Source organism: Xiphophorus hellerii, chromosome 2 (genome assembly GCF_003331165.1).
Source record: "Xiphophorus hellerii strain 12219 chromosome 2, Xiphophorus_hellerii-4.1, whole genome shotgun sequence".
Classification (NCBI taxonomy): domain Eukaryota; kingdom Metazoa; phylum Chordata; class Actinopteri; order Cyprinodontiformes; family Poeciliidae; genus Xiphophorus; species Xiphophorus hellerii.
The window spans coordinates 32945589-32972807 of record NC_045673.1 but is presented as its reverse complement, the minus strand read 5'-3'; the positions used below and the strand labels follow the sequence as shown (position 1 = coordinate 32972807).

General features: G+C 37.2%; 2 long non-coding RNA genes across 2 annotated transcripts; both read right to left on the bottom strand.

The window, feature by feature from the left end:
• Positions 1-7903: 7903 nt before the first annotated feature.
• On the bottom strand, positions 7904-8480 carry LOC116730067 (uncharacterized). The gene is made up of 2 exons (XR_004341248.1): positions 8159-8480; positions 7904-8075 (listed from the first exon to the last, which is right to left on the bottom strand). It is a non-coding gene; the product is annotated as an uncharacterized LOC116730067 (long non-coding RNA).
• A 17322-nt stretch (positions 8481-25802) lies between these two features.
• LOC116730118 (uncharacterized) lies at positions 25803-26379 on the bottom strand. The gene is made up of 2 exons (XR_004341263.1): positions 26058-26379; positions 25803-25974 (listed from the first exon to the last, which is right to left on the bottom strand). It is a non-coding gene; the product is annotated as an uncharacterized LOC116730118 (long non-coding RNA).
• Between the last annotated feature and the right edge of the window lie 840 nt (positions 26380-27219).

Below are 27219 nucleotides of genomic sequence, written 5' to 3'. Positions count from 1 at the left end.
AAAGTCTATTCTTTGAGCTACAGGGAGCCAGTGGAGGGACTATAAAACTGGTGTTATGTGCTCTGTCTTCCTGGTTTTAGGATCTTTTTTCTTTGGCTTTTGGCACAATCTGAGAGGTTTCACTTTGTTTTATATGTATTTTATGTTTCAATCTTTTCTATTTTATAATCGCATTGTATTTTATGATTGTGTATAGCACTTTGGTCCTGTCGGTGTATAAAGTGCTTCATAAATAAAGTTGGTATGGTATGGTATATTCTTAAATATTGAGGCCACACCTCCTCCTTTTTTATGTTTTCTATTCTCACTTAAGAAATTGTAGTTAGGAGGTACGATCGGTTCGTTATTGTCATTCAACCATGTTTCTGTCAGAAACATAACATTGATATTATGCTCAGTGATGAAATCATTAATTAATAGAGCTTTAGCACAGAGAGATCTGGTGTTTAAAAGAGTTTAAATGTTTAAGTTTAAGCGAGTTGGAGGCCAAAAGTTCTTCAGTCTGAGGTTTGAATTAGGTCCGCTGTATTTTATATTTCTGTTTTTTTGTAAAAGGTTTTTGTAGCGATCTGGACAGGTAATGTCCTGTTCTGCAGTGCCGGGGGGCCAGACGGGTGTAAAGATAATTTTCTGGACCCGGACTCAGACCTCAGAGACGCAGAGTGATGGATCCTCTGGGGAGTCAGAGGAAGTGAGCTCTGCTACGTGAGCGCTGAGGATTAGAACAAGCAGAAACTGTTATTAGTGGTTTATTGTGTTGCTGAGCAGAAACTTGGTGCAGCTTTGGCTATTTTATAAAAGTCTTTATAGATAAAACTGAATCTGATCAACTTGAAAATCTTTATTAATTTAATGAAATAGTAATGGAAAAAAAATCTTGAAATGTTTAAACATAAATAAGCTATAAACTGAAATGTGAACTGGTTGTTATTTTCCATTTATTTCCTGGTAGTGATGATCAGACAGGATTCTTCTCATTAGCAACACACCTCTGCTGTGAGAGGGGGCGGAGCCACAGGTGGGTCCGGTTCAAGTTCTGGAGAATCGGGTCCAGTTCGTTCCGACTCGGTTTGTGTGAACAGAAGGAGAAGCAAAGATCTGATCAGGTGAGTTTTAACTCCACATTCTTCTGGTTTCCAGTCCTGACTGGGTTTTCTCTCTTTGAGCTGCTGGACAGAACCAGAACTGGGCCTGGTTCTGGTTCTGGTTCTGGTTATGATGCAGAGCTGCAGCACCTGGTTTCAATCAGGAACTCTGATTTTCTCTGAGTTTTCATCTGTAACCCAGACAACAAGCTGAGTTTGCTCCCAGTTTCATAGTGGAGTCAAACTGGTACCAGTAGGTTCTGAGTGTTTGTGGCCCGGCTGAGATATCTGGGTTCCTGATTGGTGGATGGAAAATATTTCAATATGAAGTCAATAATTTATTGATCAGAGAGGATTTCTCTGGGCTTTTATCAGTAGAAAATCCAGATTGAATCAGACATTGTGGATCAAATGCGTTACTTTATGGACTTTCTTTAATATGGAAAACTTGACCTCTTTCTGACCATCGCTCCATTTCCGAGTCTTTCTGGTTTTAAATGTTTGCTCATTAGAAAATCAGAAAATTGTTGGTTGAATCACAGCAATAATTTCCACAGCTGTTTGCCAACTTGCTAGGAAAGCTGTTTTATGTATTTTATATTTGAGTCACTGAATACAATCACGGACATTTCAAATATCCATGTTTTTCCTTTACTCTGATTTTGTTTTAATGAGCAAAATCAAAGTCCCTGGTGAATTAATGAATGAAACGTATTCATACCCCTTTAAATTTCTCACTCTGTTTCATTGCAGCCATTTGCTAATCTCAGAAAAGTTCATATTATTTCTCATTAATGTATACTCAGCATCCCCTCTTGACAGAAAACATACAGAATTGTAGAAAGCTTTGTAAATTTATAAAAAAAAAAAAGAAAAACTGAAACATCACATGGTCATAAGTATTCAGACCTTTTGCTCAGTAGAAACCCCTTTTTAGCTTGTACAGCCATGAGTCTTCTTGGAAATGATGCAACTGGTTTTTCACAGCTGGATTTGGGGATCCTCTGCCACTCCTCCTTCAGAACCTCTCCAGTTCCATCGGGTCGGATGGTGAATGTTGGCGTCACGAATGGTCATAGAGTTGGATGCAGGCATGCACAACAAATCACATTTATTTTAATACATTTACATTTTTCAAGAGTACATTGCCAATATGTACTTGTACAGAATTGTACAAATTGTCAATGCATTCAAAATTTGCAGACAACATGCTTATGAAAATTAGTACAATGAAACAATAGGTTGAAGGTTATCCTGCAATAGTCAGCCCCGCCCACTCCTCACTACTCCCCAGGGCTGCCTACTGACCAGTTCTCCGTCTAACAGGTCCGGAAAATCTCTGAGTCCTGGGTATTACCCTAAGAGTACTCTATAAGAGATAATCTATTTAAACTGGTGGCGAAAGTGATTCGTCTAGCTCTAACTACCTCCAATCCAGAAGTTATGACCCTTTACAGTTAAGAAACAATCAGCTGAGTAGCCCTCGCAGCTGCATAATTCCAATAACCACTTCTGTTAACGGTAGCCCACTTTCTAAATCATAACTTGCACTTGGAACCGGCTAGATTATGTTTAGTGACTTAGATGTAAGTCCCAGGGTCATTATTTAATCTCACCAAAGGAAATTATGAAGCCTCCTATTTACTGGAATCATGTACATTAGTTTTACCTTAATTAAAAGAACTGGACAAAGATTAAATGACTCTATTAATTCCAATGTCCACCAACCTCATTAGAATTTTATAGTATAAATTTATTAAGCAAGCTTAAGCAGGGGTATGCGACATACAAATCAATAATCAATCGTATATAATTCAAAAACAGTGTAATAAAATTTACATGTACAATCATACTACCCTGTCTCCTTTCCCTAACTTTTAAGTCGCACGTTCTGAAATGGAATTTCGATGAGCAGATTCAACTCATACCCAGAAGATGGTGGATCTTTTGGCAACAGGAATTTCTAGCGTCCTTGGTTGAGGTCTTTGCCTTGTGTGGAAAAATCCTCCTTAGAAAGGAAACAAAGCAGAACGGGTCCGAATCCTTTTGCAAGACCCAGTTCTTCATCCCTTAGGGGTCTTTGTCCTTCCTCCAAGTCTTGTTGCAGAGTTTGAAAGTGCTGGGTTGAGACGAGACCAACGGTCAAATAAAGAACCAGAGATGGGGCGATGGGACCCAGTCCTTTCTTAGCGGTGTGAAGTCCGAGCTTCCCCGTGGTTCTGAAGTGCGGTCCGTAGCTCAATCTGCTCCTCTGTGAGTTGTCTCTCCTTCTGCGCCGCCGGACTGGGAACAGCTGGTTCCTCTTTTCAGCCCCTTTTTATGCCTCTCCTCACCATATGTGTGTATGGGGAGGTTTGGTCTACGTGACTTGCTTCACATCTGCTGTCTCTCATGAAAAAGTCCCTACATTTCCCAACCTGTTTTTGCTGACCATAGTGGAAGTTCCCGTACTTCCTCTTTTTCCGTTGCCTCAGCCAAACTCACCGCACCACCCATCCTGCCGCTTTGGCCATCTGTTCAGAACTGCTTGCGACATTTCCTGTTTCAGGGCTGTACTGCATTCCTCTCTTTTCCTATAACTCACTATTATTTATTATAACTCATTAAACACATTCATCCTATTTGAATTGATTTCAAATGATTACAACTTCATATTCATTGACAATAAATCACATCTTTTGTCTTATTGTTAATCATTAACATAATCATTACATAGTTAAATCATTACAGATCATTAATCAGAGATTCTTTGCAGAAAGTTATTGAGTGATTACTTATACTCATATTATTCCGACTTATTCAACTTAATTAACTTTTAATCAAACTACAGGATTACTTTATTTCTTCCAAGCCATTATACATCTTTTTCTGCGTGTGCCTGGAAAGATCTCATACCCTTATGCCAGTTTTCTTGACAAGGTACACTTTAGAGGAAATGTGAAAAATATTTAACCAAGGACAGAGTATTGTTTTAATTTAATATCACAGTATTCCAGTATTATTGCAAACATACTGACATTTCTCCTTCCTAAGAACAGTGAGGATCAACGGCAGAACATTCCCATTCACTGCACTTTACAGAAACCTACAAAAAAGAACACTTGTATTTTAAAGAGTACAGACAAATGGCAAAGAAAAAAGTCTGACTTACAATTTTAAGACGTAGCGGACTCGCTATGCATGTGACATCATCGGAACCGATGATGATTGGGACCGGATGCCTGGGGTGGGGAAACATTTCTAGGTTACTTCTTTACCTGTTTATGTTAGAAGTAGAAAAAATAGTCAGCAATATCATAGAATCAGTTGATGTTGAGGCATCAACTATGAAGCTGTTTTCAGTGAGGTCTTAAGGGAGACAATCTACCATAAAATCTTTCCATCCATGATCTGAACACATTGATCCCTGCAGGGTGGTGAGGGGGGCCGGTGGGGCCCAGCTCCAGCTGTCATCAGACGAGAGGCGGGGTTCACCCTGGACAGGTCACCAGTCCATCGCAGGCACTGAAAGCTAACAATGAATAAAATGTATGAAAGAGAAATGATAAATTAACAAGGAGAATAAATTATGTCCAATTATTTTAAAATCAAATCATGTTTACTAATTGCAGTGATTTATAATTGCTGACATCAGAGACTCAGAACCTGGTTTTAGAGGAAGAATTGAGCTGAATCAGAAAAACTGAAGTATATTTTGAGGTTGTCAATAACATTCCTCTGTGGGATCCAAAAGTCAAGATTCTGAGAGTAGCGTTGTTGTCTTGTAATAGGAAGGGCGTAGGTTCGATTTCATCTTCCTCTTGCCACGTGTCAACGTGCTTTGGCACCACTGTTTGTATATGTTGGGCCTCCCAGCTGTGGTGTTTATCTGTATATGGCAGCCTGAGTCTGTTGAATGTGTAGGTCACTCATAGCACAAAGGCTTCAGCCTGGATGTATTATTGAGTTTTAAATATATAACATGTTTTCAGACTCTACACTGGTTTCCAAAATATAAACTCTCCAGCTTTTATTTAGCAGCTGAACCAAAATCTGCAAAATAAAAATCCAACTGTTTTGTCAGTTGATCCGAATTTCCGAACGCGGCTCCCCGCATCTCAGACCACGGCTCCGACCTTTATTTCAAATAAAAAAAACCCTACTGTATTGTTTTTACCTCTAAAATATATATTTCTCAAATATCAATTGTTACAGCTAATCGTGGATCCATTTAAGTAAATTTAAAGCAAGTACACTCTGCGGTCGGAGTCCCGTTCGGGGCATTTCCGACCGCACTTCCGAACGGGACTCCGACCGCAGAGTGTACTTGCTTTAAATTTACTTAAACGGATCCACGATTAGCTGTAACAATTGATATTTGAGAAATATATATTTTAGAGGTAAAAACAATACAGTAGTTGTTTTGTTTTTTTTTAAATAAATGTTAATAAAATATTGTCACATGGACATCCAGGTTGTTGAATTGTACTTAAAAGTATGTATGTGTATATATGTACACACACACACACGCCCACACACAGGTGTATGTGTGTGTGTGCGTGTGTGTGTGGCCCGGTTCTCCTTCAGAACCAAGCTGCTGGCTTCATGGAGCTGTGGTTCTGGTTTCCTCCTGATCAGAACCAACAAACTCTGACAGCAGATTTCTACAAACTCTCTTAAAGCTGCAGCTTCTCAGTGGGAGGAGAATGGTTCAGGCTTCCTGATTGGACACAGAGACAGCAATCAGCCAATCAGAGGAGCAGCAGCTTGCTGTGTTCCTGCGTTTGTGTTGGTGTGAAGATGAGTGTTGTTGCTGTGTCCATGTCTCCAGGAAGTCCAGCTGGACTCCAGCCGTCCAACATGTCTAGAGACAGTGGTCCTCATCCATCAAACTGTGGCAGCAGCAGATCTGATCTCAGATCTGTTTGCTCTCCTCAGCTCAACAGGAAACAACTGATCGGGTTCATCCTGGTCACAGCTCTGAGATCAGTCTGACTGCAGCCTGGAAACCATCTACTGGATGTGCTGCGTCACTGACTGCTGCTGGAGAGAGGCTGGAAACACTCACTGATCTGCTCTCTCCTTCCTTCTTCTCTCTGCAGGTTCTGATCTCTGTGAAGTAGAGAATGGTCTCAGTGTCCTGCTGATCCTCAGAGGTTGAAGCTGCAGCAGTTTGAGTCTAAAGAGACTCTGACTGGATCATGATGATGACCTCTGACCTCCAAGGTTTTCCTCCCGTTTATTTTCTCGTGTCTGTCATTTATTGTTTGTCTCTTTGGATCAATAAAGATCCAATTCAAACTGGGCTCCATTTAGAGGCTTCGTGGAGTTTTGATCTGAACTGGATTCAACTGGAAAGTTGATCTTTTTTCTCTCTGATTCATTTTCATCCTGGAACCAGAAATGGTCTGAGAATGGAAACATGGGAATCATTTTCAGTTCAGCTTTGAAGCCATGAAAGACACTTCAAACCTCTTTTCTCTGCTGCTTCGTCCTTCTGCTGACATGAAAATGTTCCTCAAAGCTCCACAGATAAAAAGATGCTTCACTGGAAACTGCAGCGAAACTTCAGCTTCCATCAGAGAAACCAGTTTAACCAGTTTAGAACTGGATGTCCTACAGAAACTCTGATCTTAGAGCAGTTTTCAGAAACATGTGGAACCTGGAAAATAAAGATTTTATATATTTTATGTTCATTGTAAAAGCTAAATCTTGAAGTTTTACGTCATCATTGATTCTCAGCTTTAATTTCTCTCAGTTTGTTTTGGTTTTTACTTTTTTAACTCCATATTTCATGTTTTGAGTTTTCTAGAGAACTTCGGGCTCTTTACTGTGATTTTACTGATTTATTCAAACCTCAGAGAATCACTGGGATAATGTGCTGATTGGTTCATGTTTGATTTTCATAATTCTTCTAATGTAATGTGGGTTGCTGGGTGTTTAACGACCAAATAAAGTTTTTAAAAAATCTTTGTGTATTTTTTATGCAGCTGATTGTGTACACATATAATAAATAAACTTGTCTTGTACATTCTGCGTCTTCTTCTCACACTTTTTGCCTGAGAGGAGAGTCTCTCCCTCAACCTAGGTACCCTTAGTTTAAACTTTAAGGTTTAAAGAGCTGTTGCTCTTTTTGCTTCAGCTATTAAATATTCCTTTTCTTTCCTTCTTTCTGTGCAACCATGAAAGCTGTGATCCCACCCGGCCCGGCTCAGTTGTTACCTGGTACCAGGAGGAGTTGGTTCTGATGCACCATACATCTGAAATAAAGTTGCTTGTCGCAGCCTTTCGTTCCAAAAAAGCAAAAAATAAAAACTCCAATAAAGGCTGTGGGTGGTAACAGGCGGTTTGGGATTTGTACGCACTTTGACTCGATTCATTTATTGCAAAAGTAGAAATAAAGGTCTTGTAACTTAGTTGAAATGAAAAATAATCTCAATTTAATGTTTGAAGGTGTAAACAAGTGTTCAAAAAAAAAAAATCATTCTACCAAACCTCCCGTCCACACCAGACATCCACCAAACAATCCACCCAGCACCCGGTGTGTTCTTAATTAATTACTTAAATTGGTGGGAGGGTCTAACAATTAACAACGTAAATTAAACAATTCCAAATATAAAAATTAATGACAAATTTTGATTCTAAATTAACTTAAATATATTCCAACTACCCAAAGAACAAAACAAAATTGGTAGAAATGATAAACTACAAAACCTTAGCATAAATGGCCACGACAGTTGCTCCTAAAGTCATCAGTTGGACCTGTCTGGTTCTTCATCTGGTCTCTGTCATGTTGTTTTGAACTCTCCGAACCCACATGCAAAGACTCTCTCAGGAGATCAGATTAAAGATTTATTTACAAAAGACAATTGGTGTGTAATGCAGGAGCGTCTGATCAGGAGCGGACCGGTGTGATCGAACAGCTGGTAGGTGGGCGTAACTCGTCAGGGAGCTCAGCGGATGGAACTGCAAATCCCGTACTTCGCATGGAGTGTCCAGACAACAGGGAGCCTAGGAATCACAGAAAGGTACAGGACAGGTAAGCGTGCGAAACAGACTGGATATCTTTCTAGAGATCTCAGGACCAGATGTACCACAAAGGCGACAACACTCTGGCGACGAAGTGCCGGGAACCCGCTCCTAATATGCTCCCGCTGATGATCCACAGGTGTGCCGAAACACACCTGTGGAGAGGGTGTGTGAATACGCGGGCGAGCTCTCGAACGCCACCTAGAAGGAAACCAGAGGAACTGCTGAAGCCGCAGATCCTGACAGTCTCTGGTTGTTCAAGCACGATGAAGAAGTTCCAATAGGTTCCAAATCTCATTATTTCTCAAGCAAATGATGCTGAGGGGTGCTGGTCAGGTCCTGAAACTGTTAAACGGACCTGGGTGGAGCACAGAATGGAAAATTGGTGAAGTACAAAAAGAAGTGCTCATTTGACCAAACTTGATTCGTATTCTCCCTCCAACCCTCTGCAGGTCCCCGCCATGTTTGGTGGTCCTAGCCCATTCCTTTCATGTAGCTGCCATAGACTCCCGTTCATTTTTCGACCTAGTCAAAGTCTGGCTAGGAACGTCTTATCGCGCTGGGACTTAACCCTAACTTCAGTGGCCTCTTACCTCAACCAGGTTTCACTACATTTTGATTTGCTTTTTTAGCTCAATCTTTTAAATAAATCAGCTGAGCTTTAAAACCTCGTCTGAGTTTCTGTTGAATGAAGGAGTTTTGCCTCAATGCTGCTCGGCTCACCAGGAATTGGCCTTAAAAGTAAATATGTTTAAACAGATTTTCTCTCCTTTTACTTTTTAAGGAGTAAAAAGGAACAGATGAACTCATGTTCATTCATGTTTATTGGAATAAACATGAGTTCATTCCAATAAACTCATGTTATTGGAATGAACTCAGCTCAGCTTTAAAAAGTCATCTCAGTGATAACTGTTGGATGATGGAGTTTTATCTTAAGGCTTCTCTGAAGGGGCTTGAATTTGGTTTTAAAAGTCTGATATTTTAACCAAGTTTTATTTTGTTTTATTTGTCTTCAAACTCTGTTTTGAAGACAGAAATCACAGCTCAGCTTCTGATTTCATTGTTGAGCTCCTGCTAGGTGCCAGAAATGTGTATTATCACGGTTCTGAACATCAGAAATGGACTTTAAAAAACCCAGAATGCATTGCATGGTGGGGCTTCATATTTTAGCTTCTAGTTCAGCTGTTTTTGCTGCAACCCCTAACAAACCATATACTGTTTTCATCAAAATGAACTCCTCTATCAAACTAGATGACTTAGAATGAATTTGGAAACGTGTAGAAAATCAGCACCATGAGTCAGAATAGGGTGTTTATTGTTGAACTGTTGCCTGCTGCGAGCTTGAAAAAGAAAAACCACCTGCTGGCTGCTTTGGGTAAGTACCCTTACCTATTAATGTGGTCATGGAGTTACAACGGAGCATTCTAGAGGTCTTGCGGTGTATGATGGCACTAGAATGGCTCTTTGGTTTCGTTTCAGGGATGATGGTTTGAACCCCAGCAAGTGTCTAGAGATCTGGAAAGCAGCAGCTGGTCCAGGTTCTTCTTCCTTGGGACAATGGCTGGGTGATGATGACTTGGTATGACTGCTAATGCTCATCCTCCTGGTTAGCGTTATGACACGGGGAGCCATACCAATCTGGTGCGCAGTTCATTTTGGCTAGCTTGATAAAGGTGAGTCGGTGCCCCACCAAGCAGACTCCCAGTACTCTACACAAACCAGACCAGCAGAGAATCAATCAATGCAGAGCATGCTGCATGTTAACCTTGCAGTGTTAACGGATAGCACGTGGGAAAGGTGACTCGGGAGTCTTGAATGCAGTCCAATCTTCTATAGCCTCACAAGCCCATGTGAGGCCCAAGACCATTTTGGCAGCTTCCATGCAGAAAAGCATGATGCTCTTCTTTGTGTGTCACACATTGGTCTTTGCAGTACAACAGCCAGCTATTGGCTATAGCAAGATCCTTAATTAGTACCCTCAATTTCCATTTTTTGCCACTTGTGTGGTAGCAACTGATAAGGTCAATTACACCCATCTTGGAGTTGTATATATGGACAATACTGGGTTGTGAGATGGTCACTTATTTCAGTTTGACGTCTTTGTGAGGTGTCTTCTTGCAGGGTTAGGTAATTATGCAAGTAGTGGCATGCTAACCCTGTGCCACTACCTTTTTTTTCTTTTTTTTTATACCAGAATACTGTTTGGATCAGGTGCTTCCATGGGAACTTTGGGTTCTGCAATCACCCATTTTGGCTGTCCCCTGTAATGTTTTCTAGTCTACAACTAACGTGGCAGTAAAATGACCTCATGTGGATGCCAGGTGATAGGAGGTTACGTTCCACATATATTTGTACATGGCCCCTTAAGTTACAGTTCTAAAATGTGAGCTCATGGTGGTGAGAAAATTGGAGTATAGGTTCATACAACTTTTCTTAAAGTGAATATCTTGTAGTTTTAACAAGTGTGCACATTTAAACCCTTCAATGCTGAAAACATAAATGTACTTTACTATTTTTTAAGGAATAGTACTGCTGTGCAAAACCTAACTTTAAGGTTTAAACTTTAAGGTTTAAACTTTAAGGTTTAAACTTTAAGGTTTAAACTTTAAGGTTTAAACTTTAAGGTTTAAACTTTAAGGTTTAAACTTTAAGGTTTAAACTTTAAGGTTTAAACTTTAAGGTTTAAACTTTAAGGTTTAAACTTTAAGGTTTAAACTTTAAGGTTTAAACTTTAAGGTTTAAACTTTAAGGTTTAAACTTTAAGGTTTAAACTTTAAGGTTTAAACTTTAAGGTTTAAACTTTAAGGTTTAAACTTTAAGGTTTAAACTTTAAGGTTTAAACTTTAAGGTTTAAACTTTAAGGTTTAAACTTTAAGGTTTAAACTTTAAGGTTTAAACTTTAAGGTTTAAACTTTAAGGTTTAAACTTTAAGGTTTAAACTTTAAGGTTTAAACTTTAAGGTTTAAACTTTAAGGTTTAACTTTAAGGTTTAAACTTTAAGGTTTAAACTTTAAGGTTTAAACTTTAAGGTTTAAACTTTAAGGTTTAAACTTTAAGGTTTAAACTTTAAGGTTTAAACTTTAAGGTTTAAACTTTAAGGTTTAAACTTTAAGGTTTAAACTTTAAGGTTTAAACTTTAAGGTTTAAACTTTAAGGTTTAAACTTTAAGGTTTAAACTTTAAGGTTTAAACTTTAAGGTTTTAAACTTTAAGGTTTAAACTTTAAGGTTTAAACTTTAAGGTTTAAACTTTAAGGTTTAAACTTTAAGGTTTAAACTTTAAGGTTTAAACTTTAAGGTTTAAACTTTAAGGTTTAAACTTTAAGGTTTAAACTTTAAGGTTTAAACTTTAAGGTTTAAACTTTAAGGTTTAAACTTTAAGGTTTAAACTTTAAGGTTTAAACTTTAAGGTTTAAACTTTAAGGTTTAAACTTTAAGGTTTAAACTTTAAGGTTAAACTTTAAGGTTTAAACTTTAAGGTTTAAACTTTAAGGTTTAAACTTTAAGGTTTAAACTTTAAGGTTTAAACTTTAAGGTTTAAACTTTAAGGTTAAACTTTAAGGTTTAAACTTTAAGGTTTAAACTTTAAGGTTTAAACTTTAAGGTTTAAACTTTAAGGTTTAAACTTTAAGGTTTAAACTTTAAGGTTTAAACTTTAAGGTTTAAACTTTAAGGTTTAAACTTTAAGGTTTAAACTTTAAGGTTTAAACTTTAAGGTTTAAACTTTAAGGTTTAAACTTTAAGGTTTAAACTTTAAGGTTAAACTTTAAGGTTTAAACTTTAAGGTTTAAACTTTAAGGTTTAAACTTTAAGGTTTAAACTTTAAGGTTTAAACTTTAAGGTTTAAACTTTAAGGTTTAAACTTTAAGGTTTAAACTTTAAGGTTTAAACTTTAAGGTTTAAACTTTAAGGTTTAAACTTTAAGGTTTAAACTTTAAGGTTTAAACTTTAAGGTTTAAACTTTAAGGTTTAAACTTTAAGGTTTAAACTTTAAGGTTTAAACTTTAAGGTTTAAACTTTAAGGTTTAAACTTTAAGGTTTAAACTTTAAGGTTTAAACTTTAAGGTTTAAACTTTAAGGTTTAAACTTTAAGGTTTAAACTTTAAGGTTTAAACTTTAAGGTTTAAACTTTAAGGTTTAAACTTTAAGGTTTAAACTTTAAGGTTTAAACTTTAAGGTTTAAACTTTAAGGTTTAAACTTTAAGGTTTAAACTTTAAGGTTTAAACTTTAAGGTTTAAACTTTAAGGTTTAAACTTTAAGGTTTAAACTTTAAGGTTTAAACTTTAAGGTTTAAACTTTAAGGTTTAAACTTTAAGGTTTAAACTTTAAGGTTTAAACTTTAAGGTTTAAACTTTAAGGTTAAACTTTAAGGTTTAAACTTTAAGGTTTAAACTTTAAGGTTTAAACTTTAAGGTTTAACTTTAAGGTTTAAACTTTAAGGTTTAAACTTTAAGGTTTAAACTTTAAGGTTTAAACTTTAAGGTTTAAACTTTAAGGTTTAAACTTTAAGGTTTAAACTTTAAGGTTTAAACTTTAAGGTTTAAACTTTAAGGTTTAAACTTTAAGGTTTAAACTTTAAGGTTTAAACTTTAAGGTTTAAACTTTAAGGTTTAAACTTTAAGGTTTAAACTTTAAGGTTTAAACTTTAAGGTTTAAACTTTAAGGTTTAAACTTTAAGGTTTAAACTTTAAGGTTTAAACTTTAAGGTTTAACTTTAAGGTTTAAACTTTAAGGTTTAAACTTTAAGGTTTAAACTTTAAGGTTTAAACTTTAAGGTTTAAACTTTAAGGTTTAAACTTTAAGGTTTAAACTTTAAGGTTTAAACTTTAAGGTTTAAACTTTAAGGTTTAAACTTTAAGGTTTAAACTTTAAGGTTTAAACTTTAAGGTTTAAACTTTAAGGTTTAAACTTTAAGGTTTAAACTTTAAGGTTTAAACTTTAAGGTTTAAACTTTAAGGTTTAAACTTTAAGGTTTAAACTTTAAGGTTTAAACTTTAAGGTTTAAACTTTAAGGTTTAAACTTTAAGGTTTAAACTTTAAGGTTTAAACTTTAAGGTTTAAACTTTAAGGTTTAAACTTTAAGGTTTAAACTTTAAGGTTTAAACTTTAAGGTTTAAACTTTAAGGTTTAAACTTTAAGGTTTAAACTTTAAGGTTTAAACTTTAAGGTTTAAACTTTAAGGTTTAAACTTTAAGGTTTAAACTTTAAGGTTTAAAACTTTAAGGTTTAAACTTTAAGGTTTAAACTTTAAGGTTTAAACTTTAAGGTTTAAACTTTAAGGTTTAAACTTTAAGGTTTAAACTTTAAGGTTTAAACTTTAAGGTTTAAACTTTAAGGTTTAAACTTTAAGGTTTAAACTTTAAGGTTTAAACTTTAAGGTTTAAACTTTAAGGTTTAAACTTTAAGGTTTAAACTTTAAGGTTTAAACTTTAAGGTTTAAACTTTAAGGTTTAAACTTTAAGGTTTAAACTTTAAGGTTTAAACTTTAAGGTTTAAACTTTAAGGTTTAAACTTTAAGGTTTAAACTTTAAGGTTTAAACTTTAAGGTTTAAACTTTAAGGTTTAAACTTTAAGGTTTAAACTTTAAGGTTTAAACTTTAAGGTTTAAACTTTAAGGTTTAAACTTTAAGGTTTAAACTTTAAGGTTTAAACTTTAAGGTTTAAACTTTAAGGTTTAAACTTTAAGGTTTAAACTTTAAGGTTTAAACTTTAAGGTTTAAACTTTAAGGTTTAAACTTTAAGGTTTAAACTTTAAGGTTTAAACTTTAAGGTTTAAACTTTAAGGTTTAAACTTTAAGGTTTAAACTTTAAGGTTTAAACTTTAAGGTTTAAACTTTAAGGTTTAAACTTTAAGGTTTAAACTTTAAGGTTTAAACTTTAAGGTTTAAACTTTAAGGTTTAAACTTTAAGGTTTAAACTTTAAGGTTTAAACTTTAAGGTTTAAACTTTAAGGTTTAAACTTTAAGGTTTAAACTTTAAGGTTTAAACTTTAAGGTTTAAACTTTAAGGTTTAAACTTTAAGGTTTAAACTTTAAGGTTTAAACTTTAAGGTTTAAACTTTAAGGTTTAAACTTTAAGGTTTAAACTTTAAGGTTTAAACTTTAAGGTTTAAACTTTAAGGTTTAAACTTTAAGGTTTAAACTTTAAGGTTTAAACTTTAAGGTTTAAACTTTAAGGTTTAAACTTTAAGGTTTAAACTTTAAGGTTTAAACTTTAAGGTTTAAACTTTAAGGTTTAAACTTTAAGGTTTAAACTTTAAGGTTTAAACTTTAAGGTTTAAACTTTAAGGTTTAAACTTTAAGGTTTAAACTTTAAGGTTTAAACTTTAAGGTTTAACTTTAAGGTTTAAACTTTAAGGTTTAAACTTTAAGGTTTAAACTTTAAGGTTTAAACTTTAAGGTTTAAACTTTAAGGTTTAAACTTTAAGGTTTAAACTTTAAGGTTTAAACTTTAAGGTTTAAACTTTAAGGTTTAAACTTTAAGGTTTAAACTTTAAGGTTTAAACTTTAAGGTTTAAACTTTAAGGTTTAAACTTTAAGGTTTAAACTTTAAGGTTTAAACTTTAAGGTTTAAACTTTAAGGTTTAAACTTTAAGGTTTAAACTTTAAGGTTTAAACTTTAAGGTTTAAACTTTAAGGTTTAAACTTTAAGGTTTAAACTTTAAGGTTTAAACTTTAAGGTTTAAACTTTAAGGTTTAAACTTTAAGGTTTAAACTTTAAGGTTTAAACTTTAAGGTTTAAACTTTAAGGTTTAAACTTTAAGGTTTAAACTTTAAGGTTTAAACTTTAAGGTTTAAACTTTAAGGTTTAAACTTTAAGGTTTAAACTTTAAGGTTTAAACTTTAAGGTTTAAACTTTAAGGTTTAAACTTTAAGGTTTAAACTTTAAGGTTTAAACTTTAAGGTTTAAACTTAGGTTAACTTAGGTTTAAACTTTAAGGTTTAAACTTTCACATGCAGTACCTACCGTGGCCACCAGGGGCGCCGAAGAGCATTTTTTTTTTTTTTTCTTATCGATAAAATAATTTCTACATACATTATCAAATACTGTATATATTGTGAGCACAAATCACTTCATAGTGAAATTGTGTGTTTTTGATATGACAGGAATTGTTACAAAAAATGAATAAAAATCAGCTCCACCAAGGTGCCTGTTATTGGCCTTTAGGCTTAGTTTTTTATGCCTTGGGCATGTGTTTTGCCGAGAAACGCTTACCTGCCGAGATATTCTTAAAGATTCGTTTTTGTAAAAATGTGATATTCAAGGTTGTACCGTGAGAATCTCGTCCCTTCCCATGCCGAGTTCAAACTTTAAGGTTTAAACTTGCGAAGCGTGCGGTACCTACCGCGTCCACCAGGGGCCCCGAAGAGCAGTTCTTTTTGTTTTGGGATAATGTGCTGATTGGTTCATGTTTGATTTTCATAATTCTTCTAATGCAATGTGGGTTGCTGGATGTTTAACGACCAAATAAAGTTTTTAAAGAATCTTTGTGTATTTTTTATGCAGCTGACTGTGTACACATATAATAACTAAACCTTCATGTTAATCCTCCATGCCATTTTTGCTGTATTATAAGTTTTCACATTTAGTTTCACAGCTTAAATTAGTAAAAGCAGAAACATCTCAAGTTGATTTCAGCTTTAAGCTACTAATTTAGCCAGCAGTTTATTTTTTGCAGTATTCAGACTGAAGATGTTTTTTTTAATAAAACAGATGAGAATCTTTTCAATCAAAACTTGTTTAATTAAATCAGCTATTGAATTAGAATAATAACTTGTATAAAACTGCCATTTCTGTCTGGTTAATGGTGCAGCAGATCCTGCAGGGGGCGCTCTGGGGCCTCAGTGTCCAGGTCGGTTACAGTCACATCTCCCAGACTCCTGAATCTTCTGGTTCCTTCCTGAAATGATTTCCTGCAATAAAATGTTGGTTGGAAATGAGCAGAAAACTGAGAAAAACCTGAAAAAGTTCAAATGTGACCTAAAGTTTTACAGCTCAACTCATACAAAGGAAAACATGAAAATAAAGGTGTTTATTGTCAGCTGGGTCAGGGGGCGGAGCCTCAGGTGTGTCAGCTCTAGTCAGGTTTGGATCAGAACCGGTTCAGACTCCGTGCAGCAGCAGAGCAGAGTCTGTATATTTTTGTTATTTAATCAATTATCTTAAGAAAGCGAAATTGATAGGATATAAGGTTTCTTTTCTTTTTCTTTTTTGGGGGGGCTTGGGAGTAATATATATGTAGCATCCCGATCCACACTCCATTCCAGTTCATGGCGGTAATGCACATCAATAAGTTGCTTGCCAACCGCCAAAAAAGAAGAAGAAGAGGAGCAGCGTCTGGATCAGGTGAGTGTTTTGCTGATGTTTTATTTACAATGTGAAATTAATCCACAGCATAAACAACTAAGCAGGGTGTGATATTATTTAAAACAATGTGGTTGCAAGGAAGTAAATTTGGTAAGACTTTATTTGAAGGGGTGCACGTAAAAAGGACATAGGATTCTTTATAAATGTTGTCATGAAATGACACTTTTTATACAGGGTTTACACTTTTAATTGACTTTTATGTAATGTTTTAGCGTAAGTGTGCATAAAAATCTCATTATTTACCAAAAAAATTGACAAAGTTTACACTTTTACTGTGTGGGTTATTGAACAAAACTATAACGCTGCCCTTAGATCAAATATAACTCGGATTAAATTAATGAATGAAATATAAAATCAGTATTCCTGGATGTAGAAAATGTTTCTGTAAGGATGCAGTTGTGACCTCACACCACTAGGGTGCGCTAGCGGCCGCGCTGTTTCTCTTCTCTCTTGGAATAGAAGTAGCGAGCACGTTACCTTGTACAGTGCGCATGCTCACTGAGCATTGTTGTTGTAGTCAGCTGGTGGTTGTCATTCTGGCGAAAAGTGGAGAAAAATATCAAGTGAAACGGAGCAAAAGCCGAACGGATTGAAATATTTTACAGAAACGACAGTAGGTGTCGCTGTTTTCGCTTTATAACTAACAGTGCCGCTTAATTTTATTTAAAATTAGAGCAAGTCGGTCGTTTCTCCGCAGGTGGAGCGCTCGGATGGAGGCAGAGCCGGAGGACCAGGAGGAGGAAGAGGCGGCTGCCGCCATGCTGTGGTCCATCCAGGAGGCTCTGGAGAGGCAGACCCAGCAGATCGGAGCGTCGGCCTGCGGGGCCACAGCGGTGGTGGACGTCCTGAAGGCCCTCGGAGTGGATGTTGCGCCGGAAGAAGCTGACCGCTGCGTCCAAACCCGCCTGAGGGATATATTATGGGATGTTGGTGCGTGAAGAATAGTTTTTGACATGTTTGCCAGCGAAATAATGTGCAGCTGTTCATTTCTATTGAGACTAGAACGGATAGCAGTGACAGAAAATGTATTTTTTTTGTCATCATTTTCTGTATTTAAAAGCTGTTGATTGTGTTGGAGTACAGAGAGTAGAATGTAAATGTGCAAGTTGTAATTTGTAAATGATTTGAGGGGATCTGGATGAATAAACGTTATGTTCAGGTCTTAATTGAGTTACTCGTTACAATCCTAAACAAGTGGGTTTTTAGTGGAGATTTAAAGGAAGTCAGTGTTTCAGCTGTTTTACAGTTTTCTGGAAGTTTGTTCCAAATTTGTGGTGAATAGATGCTGAAAGCTGCTTCTCCTCGTTTGGTTCTGGTTCTGGGGATGCAGAGCAGACCAGAACCGGAAGACCTGAGAGGTCTGGAAGGTTGATACGACAACAGCGGATCTTTAATGTATTGAGCCGTTCAGTGATTTGTAAACTAACAACGGTATTTTAAAGTCTATTCTTTGAGCTACAGGGAGCCAGTGGAGGGACTATAAAACTGGTGTTATGTGCTCTGTCTTCCTGGTTTTAGGATCTTTTTTCTTTGGCTTTTGGCACAATCTGAGAGGTTTCACTTTGTTTTATATGTATTTTATGTTTCAATCTTTTCTATTTTATAATCGCATTGTATTTTATGATTGTGTATAGCACTTTGGTCCTGTCGGTGTATAAAGTGCTTCATAAATAAAGTTGGTATGGTATGGTATATTCTTAAATATTGAGGCCACACCTCCTCCTTTTTTATGTTTTCTATTCTCACTTAAGAAATTGTAGTTAGGAGGTACGATCGGTTCGTTATTGTCATTCAACCATGTTTCTGTCAGAAACATAACATTGATATTATGCTCAGTGATGAAATCATTAATTAATAGAGCTTTAGCACAGAGAGATCTGGTGTTTAAAAGAGTTTAAATGTTTAAGTTTAAGCGAGTTGGAGGCCAAAAGTTCTTCAGTCTGAGGTTTGAATTAGGTCCGCTGTATTTTATATTTCTGTTTTTTTGTAAAAGGTTTTTGTAGCGATCTGGACAGGTAATGTCCTGTTCTGCAGTGCCGGGGGGCCAGACGGGTGTAAAGATAATTTTCTGGACCCGGACTCAGACCTCAGAGACGCAGAGTGATGGATCCTCTGGGGAGTCAGAGGAAGTGAGCTCTGCTACGTGAGCGCTGAGGATTAGAACAAGCAGAAACTGTTATTAGTGGTTTATTGTGTTGCTGAGCAGAAACTTGGTGCAGCTTTGGCTATTTTATAAAAGTCTTTATAGATAAAACTGAATCTGATCAACTTGAAAATCTTTATTAATTTAATGAAATAGTAATGGAAAAAAAATCTTGAAATGTTTAAACATAAATAAGCTATAAACTGAAATGTGAACTGGTTGTTATTTTCCATTTATTTCCTGGTAGTGATGATCAGACAGGATTCTTCTCATTAGCAACACACCTCTGCTGTGAGAGGGGGCGGAGCCACAGGTGGGTCCGGTTCAAGTTCTGGAGAATCGGGTCCAGTTCGTTCCGACTCGGTTTGTGTGAACAGAAGGAGAAGCAAAGATCTGATCAGGTGAGTTTTAACTCCACATTCTTCTGGTTTCCAGTCCTGACTGGGTTTTCTCTCTTTGAGCTGCTGGACAGAACCAGAACTGGGCCTGGTTCTGGTTCTGGTTCTGGTTATGATGCAGAGCTGCAGCACCTGGTTTCAATCAGGAACTCTGATTTTCTCTGAGTTTTCATCTGTAACCCAGACAACAAGCTGAGTTTGCTCCCAGTTTCATAGTGGAGTCAAACTGGTACCAGTAGGTTCTGAGTGTTTGTGGCCCGGCTGAGATATCTGGGTTCCTGATTGGTGGATGGAAAATATTTCAATATGAAGTCAATAATTTATTGATCAGAGAGGATTTCTCTGGGCTTTTATCAGTAGAAAATCCAGATTGAATCAGACATTGTGGATCAAATGCGTTACTTTATGGACTTTCTTTAATATGGAAAACTTGACCTCTTTCTGACCATCGCTCCATTTCCGAGTCTTTCTGGTTTTAAATGTTTGCTCATTAGAAAATCAGAAAATTGTTGGTTGAATCACAGCAATAATTTCCACAGCTGTTTGCCAACTTGCTAGGAAAGCTGTTTTATGTATTTTATATTTGAGTCACTGAATACAATCACGGACATTTCAAATATCCATGTTTTTCCTTTACTCTGATTTTGTTTTAATGAGCAAAATCAAAGTCCCTGGTGAATTAATGAATGAAACGTATTCATACCCCTTTAAATTTCTCACTCTGTTTCATTGCAGCCATTTGCTAATCTCAGAAAAGTTCATATTATTTCTCATTAATGTATACTCAGCATCCCCTCTTGACAGAAAACATACAGAATTGTAGAAAGCTTTGTAAATTTATAAAAAAAAAAAAGAAAAACTGAAACATCACATGGTCATAAGTATTCAGACCTTTTGCTCAGTAGAAACCCCTTTTTAGCTTGTACAGCCATGAGTCTTCTTGGAAATGATGCAACTGGTTTTTCACAGCTGGATTTGGGGATCCTCTGCCACTCCTCCTTCAGAACCTCTCCAGTTCCATCGGGTCGGATGGTGAATGTTGGCGTCACGAATGGTCATAGAGTTGGATGCAGGCATGCATAACAAATCACATTTTATTTTAAATACATTTACATTTTTCAAGAGTACATTGCCAATATGTACTTGTACAGAATTGTACAAATTGTCAATGCATTCAAAATTTGCAGACAACATGCTTATGAAAATTAGTACAATGAAACAATAGGTTGAAGGTTATCCTGCAATAGTCAGCCCCGCCCACTCCTCACTACTCCCCAGGGCTGCCTACTGACCAGTTCTCCGTCTAACAGGTCCGGAAAATCTCTGAGTCCTGGGTATTACCCTAAGAGTACTCTATAAGAGATAATCTATTTAAACTGGTGGCGAAAGTGATTCGTCTAGCTCTAACTACCTCCAATCCAGAAGTTATGACCCTTTACAGTTAAGAAACAATCAGCTGAGTAGCCCTCGCAGCTGCATAATTCCAATAACCACTTCTGTTAACGGTAGCCCACTTTCTAAATCATAACTTGCACTTGGAACCGGCTAGATTATGTTTAGTGACTTAGATGTAAGTCCCAGGGTCATTATTTAATCTCACCAAAGGAAATTATGAAGCCTCCTATTTACTGGAATCATGTACATTAGTTTTACCTTAATTAAAAGAACTGGACAAAGATTAAATGACTCTATTAATTCCAATGTCCACCAACCTCATTAGAATTTTATAGTATAAATTTATTAAGCAAGCTTAAGCAGGGGTATGCGACATACAAATCAATAATCAATCGTATATAATTCAAAAACAGTGTAATAAAATTTACATGTACAATCATACTACCCTGTCTCCTTTCCCTAACTTTTAAGTCGCACGTTCTGAAATGGAATTTCGATGAGCAGATTCAACTCATACCCAGAAGATGGTGGATCTTTTGGCAACAGGAATTTCTAGCGTCCTTGGTTGAGGTCTTTGCCTTGTGTGGAAAAATCCTCCTTAGAAAGGAAACAAAGCAGAACGGGTCCGAATCCTTTTGCAAGACCCAGTTCTTCATCCCTTAGGGGTCTTTGTCCTTCCTCCAAGTCTTGTTGCAGAGTTTGAAAGTGCTGGGTTGAGACGAGACCAACGGTCAAATAAAGAACCAGAGATGGGGCGATGGGACCCAGTCCTTTCTTAGCGGTGTGAAGTCCGAGCTTCCCCGTGGTTCTGAAGTGCGGTCCGTAGCTCAATCTGCTCCTCTGTGAGTTGTCTCTCCTTCTGCGCCGCCGGACTGGGAACAGCTGGTTCCTCTTTTCAGCCCCTTTTTATGCCTCTCCTCACCATATGTGTGTATGGGGAGGTTTGGTCTACGTGACTTGCTTCACATCTGCTGTCTCTCATGAAAAAGTCCCTACATTTCCCAACCTGTTTTTGCTGACCATAGTGGAAGTTCCCGTACTTCCTCTTTTTCCGTTGCCTCAGCCAAACTCACCGCACCACCCATCCTGCCGCTTTGGCCATCTGTTCAGAACTGCTTGCGACATTTCCTGTTTCAGGGCTGTACTGCATTCCTCTCTTTTCCTATAACTCACTATTATTTATTATAACTCATTAAACACATTCATCCTATTTGAATTGATTTCAAATGATTACAACTTCATATTCATTGACAATAAATCACATCTTTTGTCTTATTGTTAATCATTAACATAATCATTACATAGTTAAATCATTACAGATCATTAATCAGAGATTCTTTGCAGAAAGTTATTGAGTGATTACTTATACTCATATTATTCCGACTTATTCAACTTAATTAACTTTTAATCAAACTACAGGATTACTTTATTTCTTCCAAGCCATTATACATCTTTTTCTGCGTGTGCCTGGAAAGATCTCATACCCTTATGCCAGTTTTCTTGACAAGGTACACTTTAGAGGAAATGTGAAAAATATTTAACCAAGGACAGAGTATTGTTTTAATTTAATATCACAGTATTCCAGTATTATTGCAAACATACTGACATTTCTCCTTCCTAAGAACAGTGAGGATCAACGGCAGAACATTCCCATTCACTGCACTTTACAGAAACCTACAAAAAAAGAACACTTGTATTTTAAAGAGTACAGACAAATGGCAAAGAAAAAAGTCTGACTTACAATTTTAAGACGTAGCGGACTCGCTATGCATGTGACATCATCGGAACCGATGATGATTGGGACCGGATGCCTGGGGTGGGGAAACATTTCTAGGTTACTTCTTTACCTGTTTATGTTAGAAGTAGAAAAAATAGTCAGCAATATCATAGAATCAGTTGATGTTGAGGCATCAACTATGAAGCTGTTTTCAGTGAGGTCTTAAGGGAGACAATCTACCATAAAATCTTTCCATCCATGATCTGAACACATTGATCCCTGCAGGGTGGTGAGGGGGGCCGGTGGGGCCCAGCTCCAGCTGTCATCAGACGAGAGGCGGGGTTCACCCTGGACAGGTCACCAGTCCATCGCAGGCACTGAAAGCTAACAATGAATAAAATGTATGAAAGAGAAATGATAAATTAACAAGGAGAATAAATTATGTCCAATTATTTTAAAATCAAATCATGTTTACTAATTGCAGTGATTTATAATTGCTGACATCAGAGACTCAGAACCTGGTTTTAGAGGAAGAATTGAGCTGAATCAGAAAAACTGAAGTATATTTTGAGGTTGTCAATAACATTCCTCTGTGGGATCCAAAAGTCAAGATTCTGAGAGTAGCGTTGTTGTCTTGTAATAGGAAGGGCGTAGGTTCGATTTCATCTTCCTCTTGCCACGTGTCAACGTGCTTTGGCACCACTGTTTGTATATGTTGGGCCTCCCAGCTGTGGTGTTTATCTGTATATGGCAGCCTGAGTCTGTTGAATGTGTAGGTCACTCATAGCACAAAGGCTTCAGCCTGGATGTATTATTGAGTTTTAAATATATAACATGTTTTCAGACTCTACACTGGTTTCCAAAATATAAACTCTCCAGCTTTTATTTAGCAGCTGAACCAAAATCTGCAAAATAAAAATCCAACTGTTTTGTCAGTTGATCCGAATTTCCGAACGCGGCTCCCCGCATCTCAGACCACGGCTCCGACCTTTATTTCAAATAAAAAAAACCCTACTGTATTGTTTTTACCTCTAAAATATATATTTCTCAAATATCAATTGTTACAGCTAATCGTGGATCCATTTAAGTAAATTTAAAGCAAGTACACTCTGCGGTCGGAGTCCCGTTCGGGGCATTTCCGACCGCACTTCCGAACGGGACTCCGACCGCAGAGTGTACTTGCTTTAAATTTACTTAAACGGATCCACGATTAGCTGTAACAATTGATATTTGAGAAATATATATTTTAGAGGTAAAAACAATACAGTAGTTGTTTTGTTTTTTTTTAAATAAATGTTAATAAAATATTGTCACATGGACATCCAGGTTGTTGAATTGTACTTAAAAGTATGTATGTGTATATATGTACACACACACACACGCCCACACACAGGTGTATGTGTGTGTGTGCGTGTGTGTGTGGCCCGGTTCTCCTTCAGAACCAAGCTGCTGGCTTCATGGAGCTGTGGTTCTGGTTTCCTCCTGATCAGAACCAACAAACTCTGACAGCAGATTTCTACAAACTCTCTTAAAGCTGCAGCTTCTCAGTGGGAGGAGAATGGTTCAGGCTTCCTGATTGGACACAGAGACAGCAATCAGCCAATCAGAGGAGCAGCAGCTTGCTGTGTTCCTGCGTTTGTGTTGGTGTGAAGATGAGTGTTGTTGCTGTGTCCATGTCTCCAGGAAGTCCAGCTGGACTCCAGCCGTCCAACATGTCTAGAGACAGTGGTCCTCATCCATCAAACTGTGGCAGCAGCAGATCTGATCTCAGATCTGTTTGCTCTCTCAGCTCAACAGGAAACAACTGATCGGGTTCATCCTGGTCACAGCTCTGAGATCAGTCTGACTGCAGCCTGGAAACCATCTACTGGATGTGCTGCGTCACTGACTGCTGCTGGAGAGAGGCTGGAAACACTCACTGATCTGCTCTCTCCTTCCTTCTTCTCTCTGCAGGTTCTGATCTCTGTGAAGTAGAGAATGGTCTCAGTGTCCTGCTGATCCTCAGAGGTTGAAGCTGCAGCAGTTTGAGTCTAAAGAGACTCTGACTGGATCATGATGATGACCTCTGACCTCCAAGGTTTTCCTCCCGTTTATTTTCTCGTGTCTGTCATTTATTGTTTGTCTCTTTGGATCAATAAAGATCCAATTCAAACTGGGCTCCATTTAGAGGCTTCGTGGAGTTTTGATCTGAACTGGATTCAACTGGAAAGTTGATCTTTTTTCTCTCTGATTCATTTTCATCCTGGAACCAGAAATGGTCTGAGAATGGAAACATGGGAATCATTTTCAGTTCAGCTTTGAAGCCATGAAAGACACTTCAAACCTCTTTTCTCTGCTGCTTCGTCCTTCTGCTGACATGAAAATGTTCCTCAAAGCTCCACAGATAAAAAGATGCTTCACTGGAAACTGCAGCGAAACTTCAGCTTCCATCAGAGAAACCAGTTTAACCAGTTTAGAACTGGATGTCCTACAGAAACTCTGATCTTAGAGCAGTTTTCAGAAACATGTGGAACCTGGAAAATAAAGATTTTATATATTTTATGTTCATTGTAAAAGCTAAATCTTGAAGTTTTACGTCATCATTGATTCTCAGCTTTAATTTCTCTCAGTTTGTTTTGGTTTTTACTTTTTTAACTCCATATTTCATGTTTTGAGTTTTCTAGAGAACTTCGGGCTCTTTACTGTGATTTTACTGATTTATTCAAACCTCAGAGAATCACTGGGATAATGTGCTGATTGGTTCATGTTTGATTTTCATAATTCTTCTAATGTAATGTGGGTTGCTGGGTGTTTAACGACCAAATAAAGTTTTTAAAAAATCTTTGTGTATTTTTTATGCAGCTGATTGTGTACACATATAATAAATAAACTTGTCTTGTACATTCTGCGTCTTCTTCTCACACTTTTTGCCTGAGAGGAGAGTCTCTCCCTCAACCTAGGTACCCTTAGTTTAAACTTTAAGGTTTAAAGAGCTGTTGCTCTTTTTGCTTCAGCTATTAAATATTCCTTTTCTTTCCTTCTTTCTGTGCAACCATGAAAGCTGTGATCCCACCCGGCCCGGCTCAGTTGTTACCTGGTACCAGGAGGAGTTGGTTCTGATGCACCATACATCTGAAATAAAGTTGCTTGTCGCAGCCTTTCGTTCCAAAAAAGCAAAAAATAAAAACTCCAATAAAGGCTGTGGGTGGTAACAGGCGGTTTGGGATTTGTACGCACTTTGACTCGATTCATTTATTGCAAAAGTAGAAATAAAGGTCTTGTAACTTAGTTGAAATGAAAAATAATCTCAATTTAATGTTTGAAGGTGTAAACAAGTGTTCAAAAAAAAAAAATCATTCTACCAAACCTCCCGTCCACACCAGACATCCACCAAACAATCCACCCAGCACCCGGTGTGTTCTTAATTAATTACTTAAATTGGTGGGAGGGTCTAACAATTAACAACGTAAATTAAACAATTCCAAATATAAAAATTAATGACAAATTTTGATTCTAAATTAACTTAAATATATTCCAACTACCCAAAGAACAAAACAAAATTGGTAGAAATGATAAACTACAAAACCTTAGCATAAATGGCCACGACAGTTGCTCCTAAAGTCATCAGTTGGACCTGTCTGGTTCTTCATCTGGTCTCTGTCATGTTGTTTTGAACTCTCCGAACCCACATGCAAAGACTCTCTCAGGAGATCAGATTAAAGATTTATTTACAAAAGACAATTGGTGTGTAATGCAGGAGCGTCTGATCAGGAGCGGACCGGTGTGATCGAACAGCTGGTAGGTGGGCGTAACTCGTCAGGGAGCTCAGCGGATGGAACTGCAAATCCCGTACTTCGCATGGAGTGTCCAGACAACAGGGAGCCTAGGAATCACAGAAAGGTACAGGACAGGTAAGCGTGCGAAACAGACTGGATATCTTTCTAGAGATCTCAGGACCAGATGTACCACAAAGGCGACAACACTCTGGCGACGAAGTGCCGGGAACCCGCTCCTAATATGCTCCCGCTGATGATCCACAGGTGTGCCGAAACACACCTGTGGAGAGGGTGTGTGAATACGCGGGCGAGCTCTCGAACGCCACCTAGAAGGAAACCAGAGGAACTGCTGAAGCCGCAGATCCTGACAGTCTCTGGTTGTTCAAGCACGATGAAGAAGTTCCAATAGGTTCCAAATCTCATTATTTCTCAAGCAAATGATGCTGAGGGGTGCTGGTCAGGTCCTGAAACTGTTAAACGGACCTGGGTGGAGCACAGAATGGAAAATTGGTGAAGTACAAAAAGAAGTGCTCATTTGACCAAACTTGATTCGTATTCTCCCTCCAACCCTCTGCAGGTCCCCGCCATGTTTGGTGGTCCTAGCCCATTCCTTTCATGTAGCTGCCATAGACTCCCGTTCATTTTTCGACCTAGTCAAAGTCTGGCTAGGAACGTCTTATCGCGCTGGGACTTAACCCTAACTTCAGTGGCCTCTTACCTCAACCAGGTTTCACTACATTTTGATTTGCTTTTTTAGCTCAATCTTTTAAATAAATCAGCTGAGCTTTAAAACCTCGTCTGAGTTTCTGTTGAATGAAGGAGTTTTGCCTCAATGCTGCTCGGCTCACCAGGAATTGGCCTTAAAAGTAAATATGTTTAAACAGATTTTCTCTCCTTTTACTTTTTAAGGAGTAAAAAGGAACAGATGAACTCATGTTCATTCATGTTTATTGGAATAAACATGAGTTCATTCCAATAAACTCATGTTATTGGAATGAACTCAGCTCAGCTTTAAAAAGTCATCTCAGTGATAACTGTTGGATGATGGAGTTTTATCTTAAGGCTTCTCTGAAGGGGCTTGAATTTGGTTTTAAAAGTCTGATATTTTAACCAAGTTTTATTTTGTTTTATTTGTCTTCAAACTCTGTTTTGAAGACAGAAATCACAGCTCAGCTTCTGATTTCATTGTTGAGCTCCTGCTAGGTGCCAGAAATGTGTATTATCACGGTTCTGAACATCAGAAATGGACTTTAAAAAACCCAGAATGCATTGCATGGTGGGGCTTCATATTTTAGCTTCTAGTTCAGCTGTTTTTGCTGCAACCCCTAACAAACCATATACTGTTTTCATCA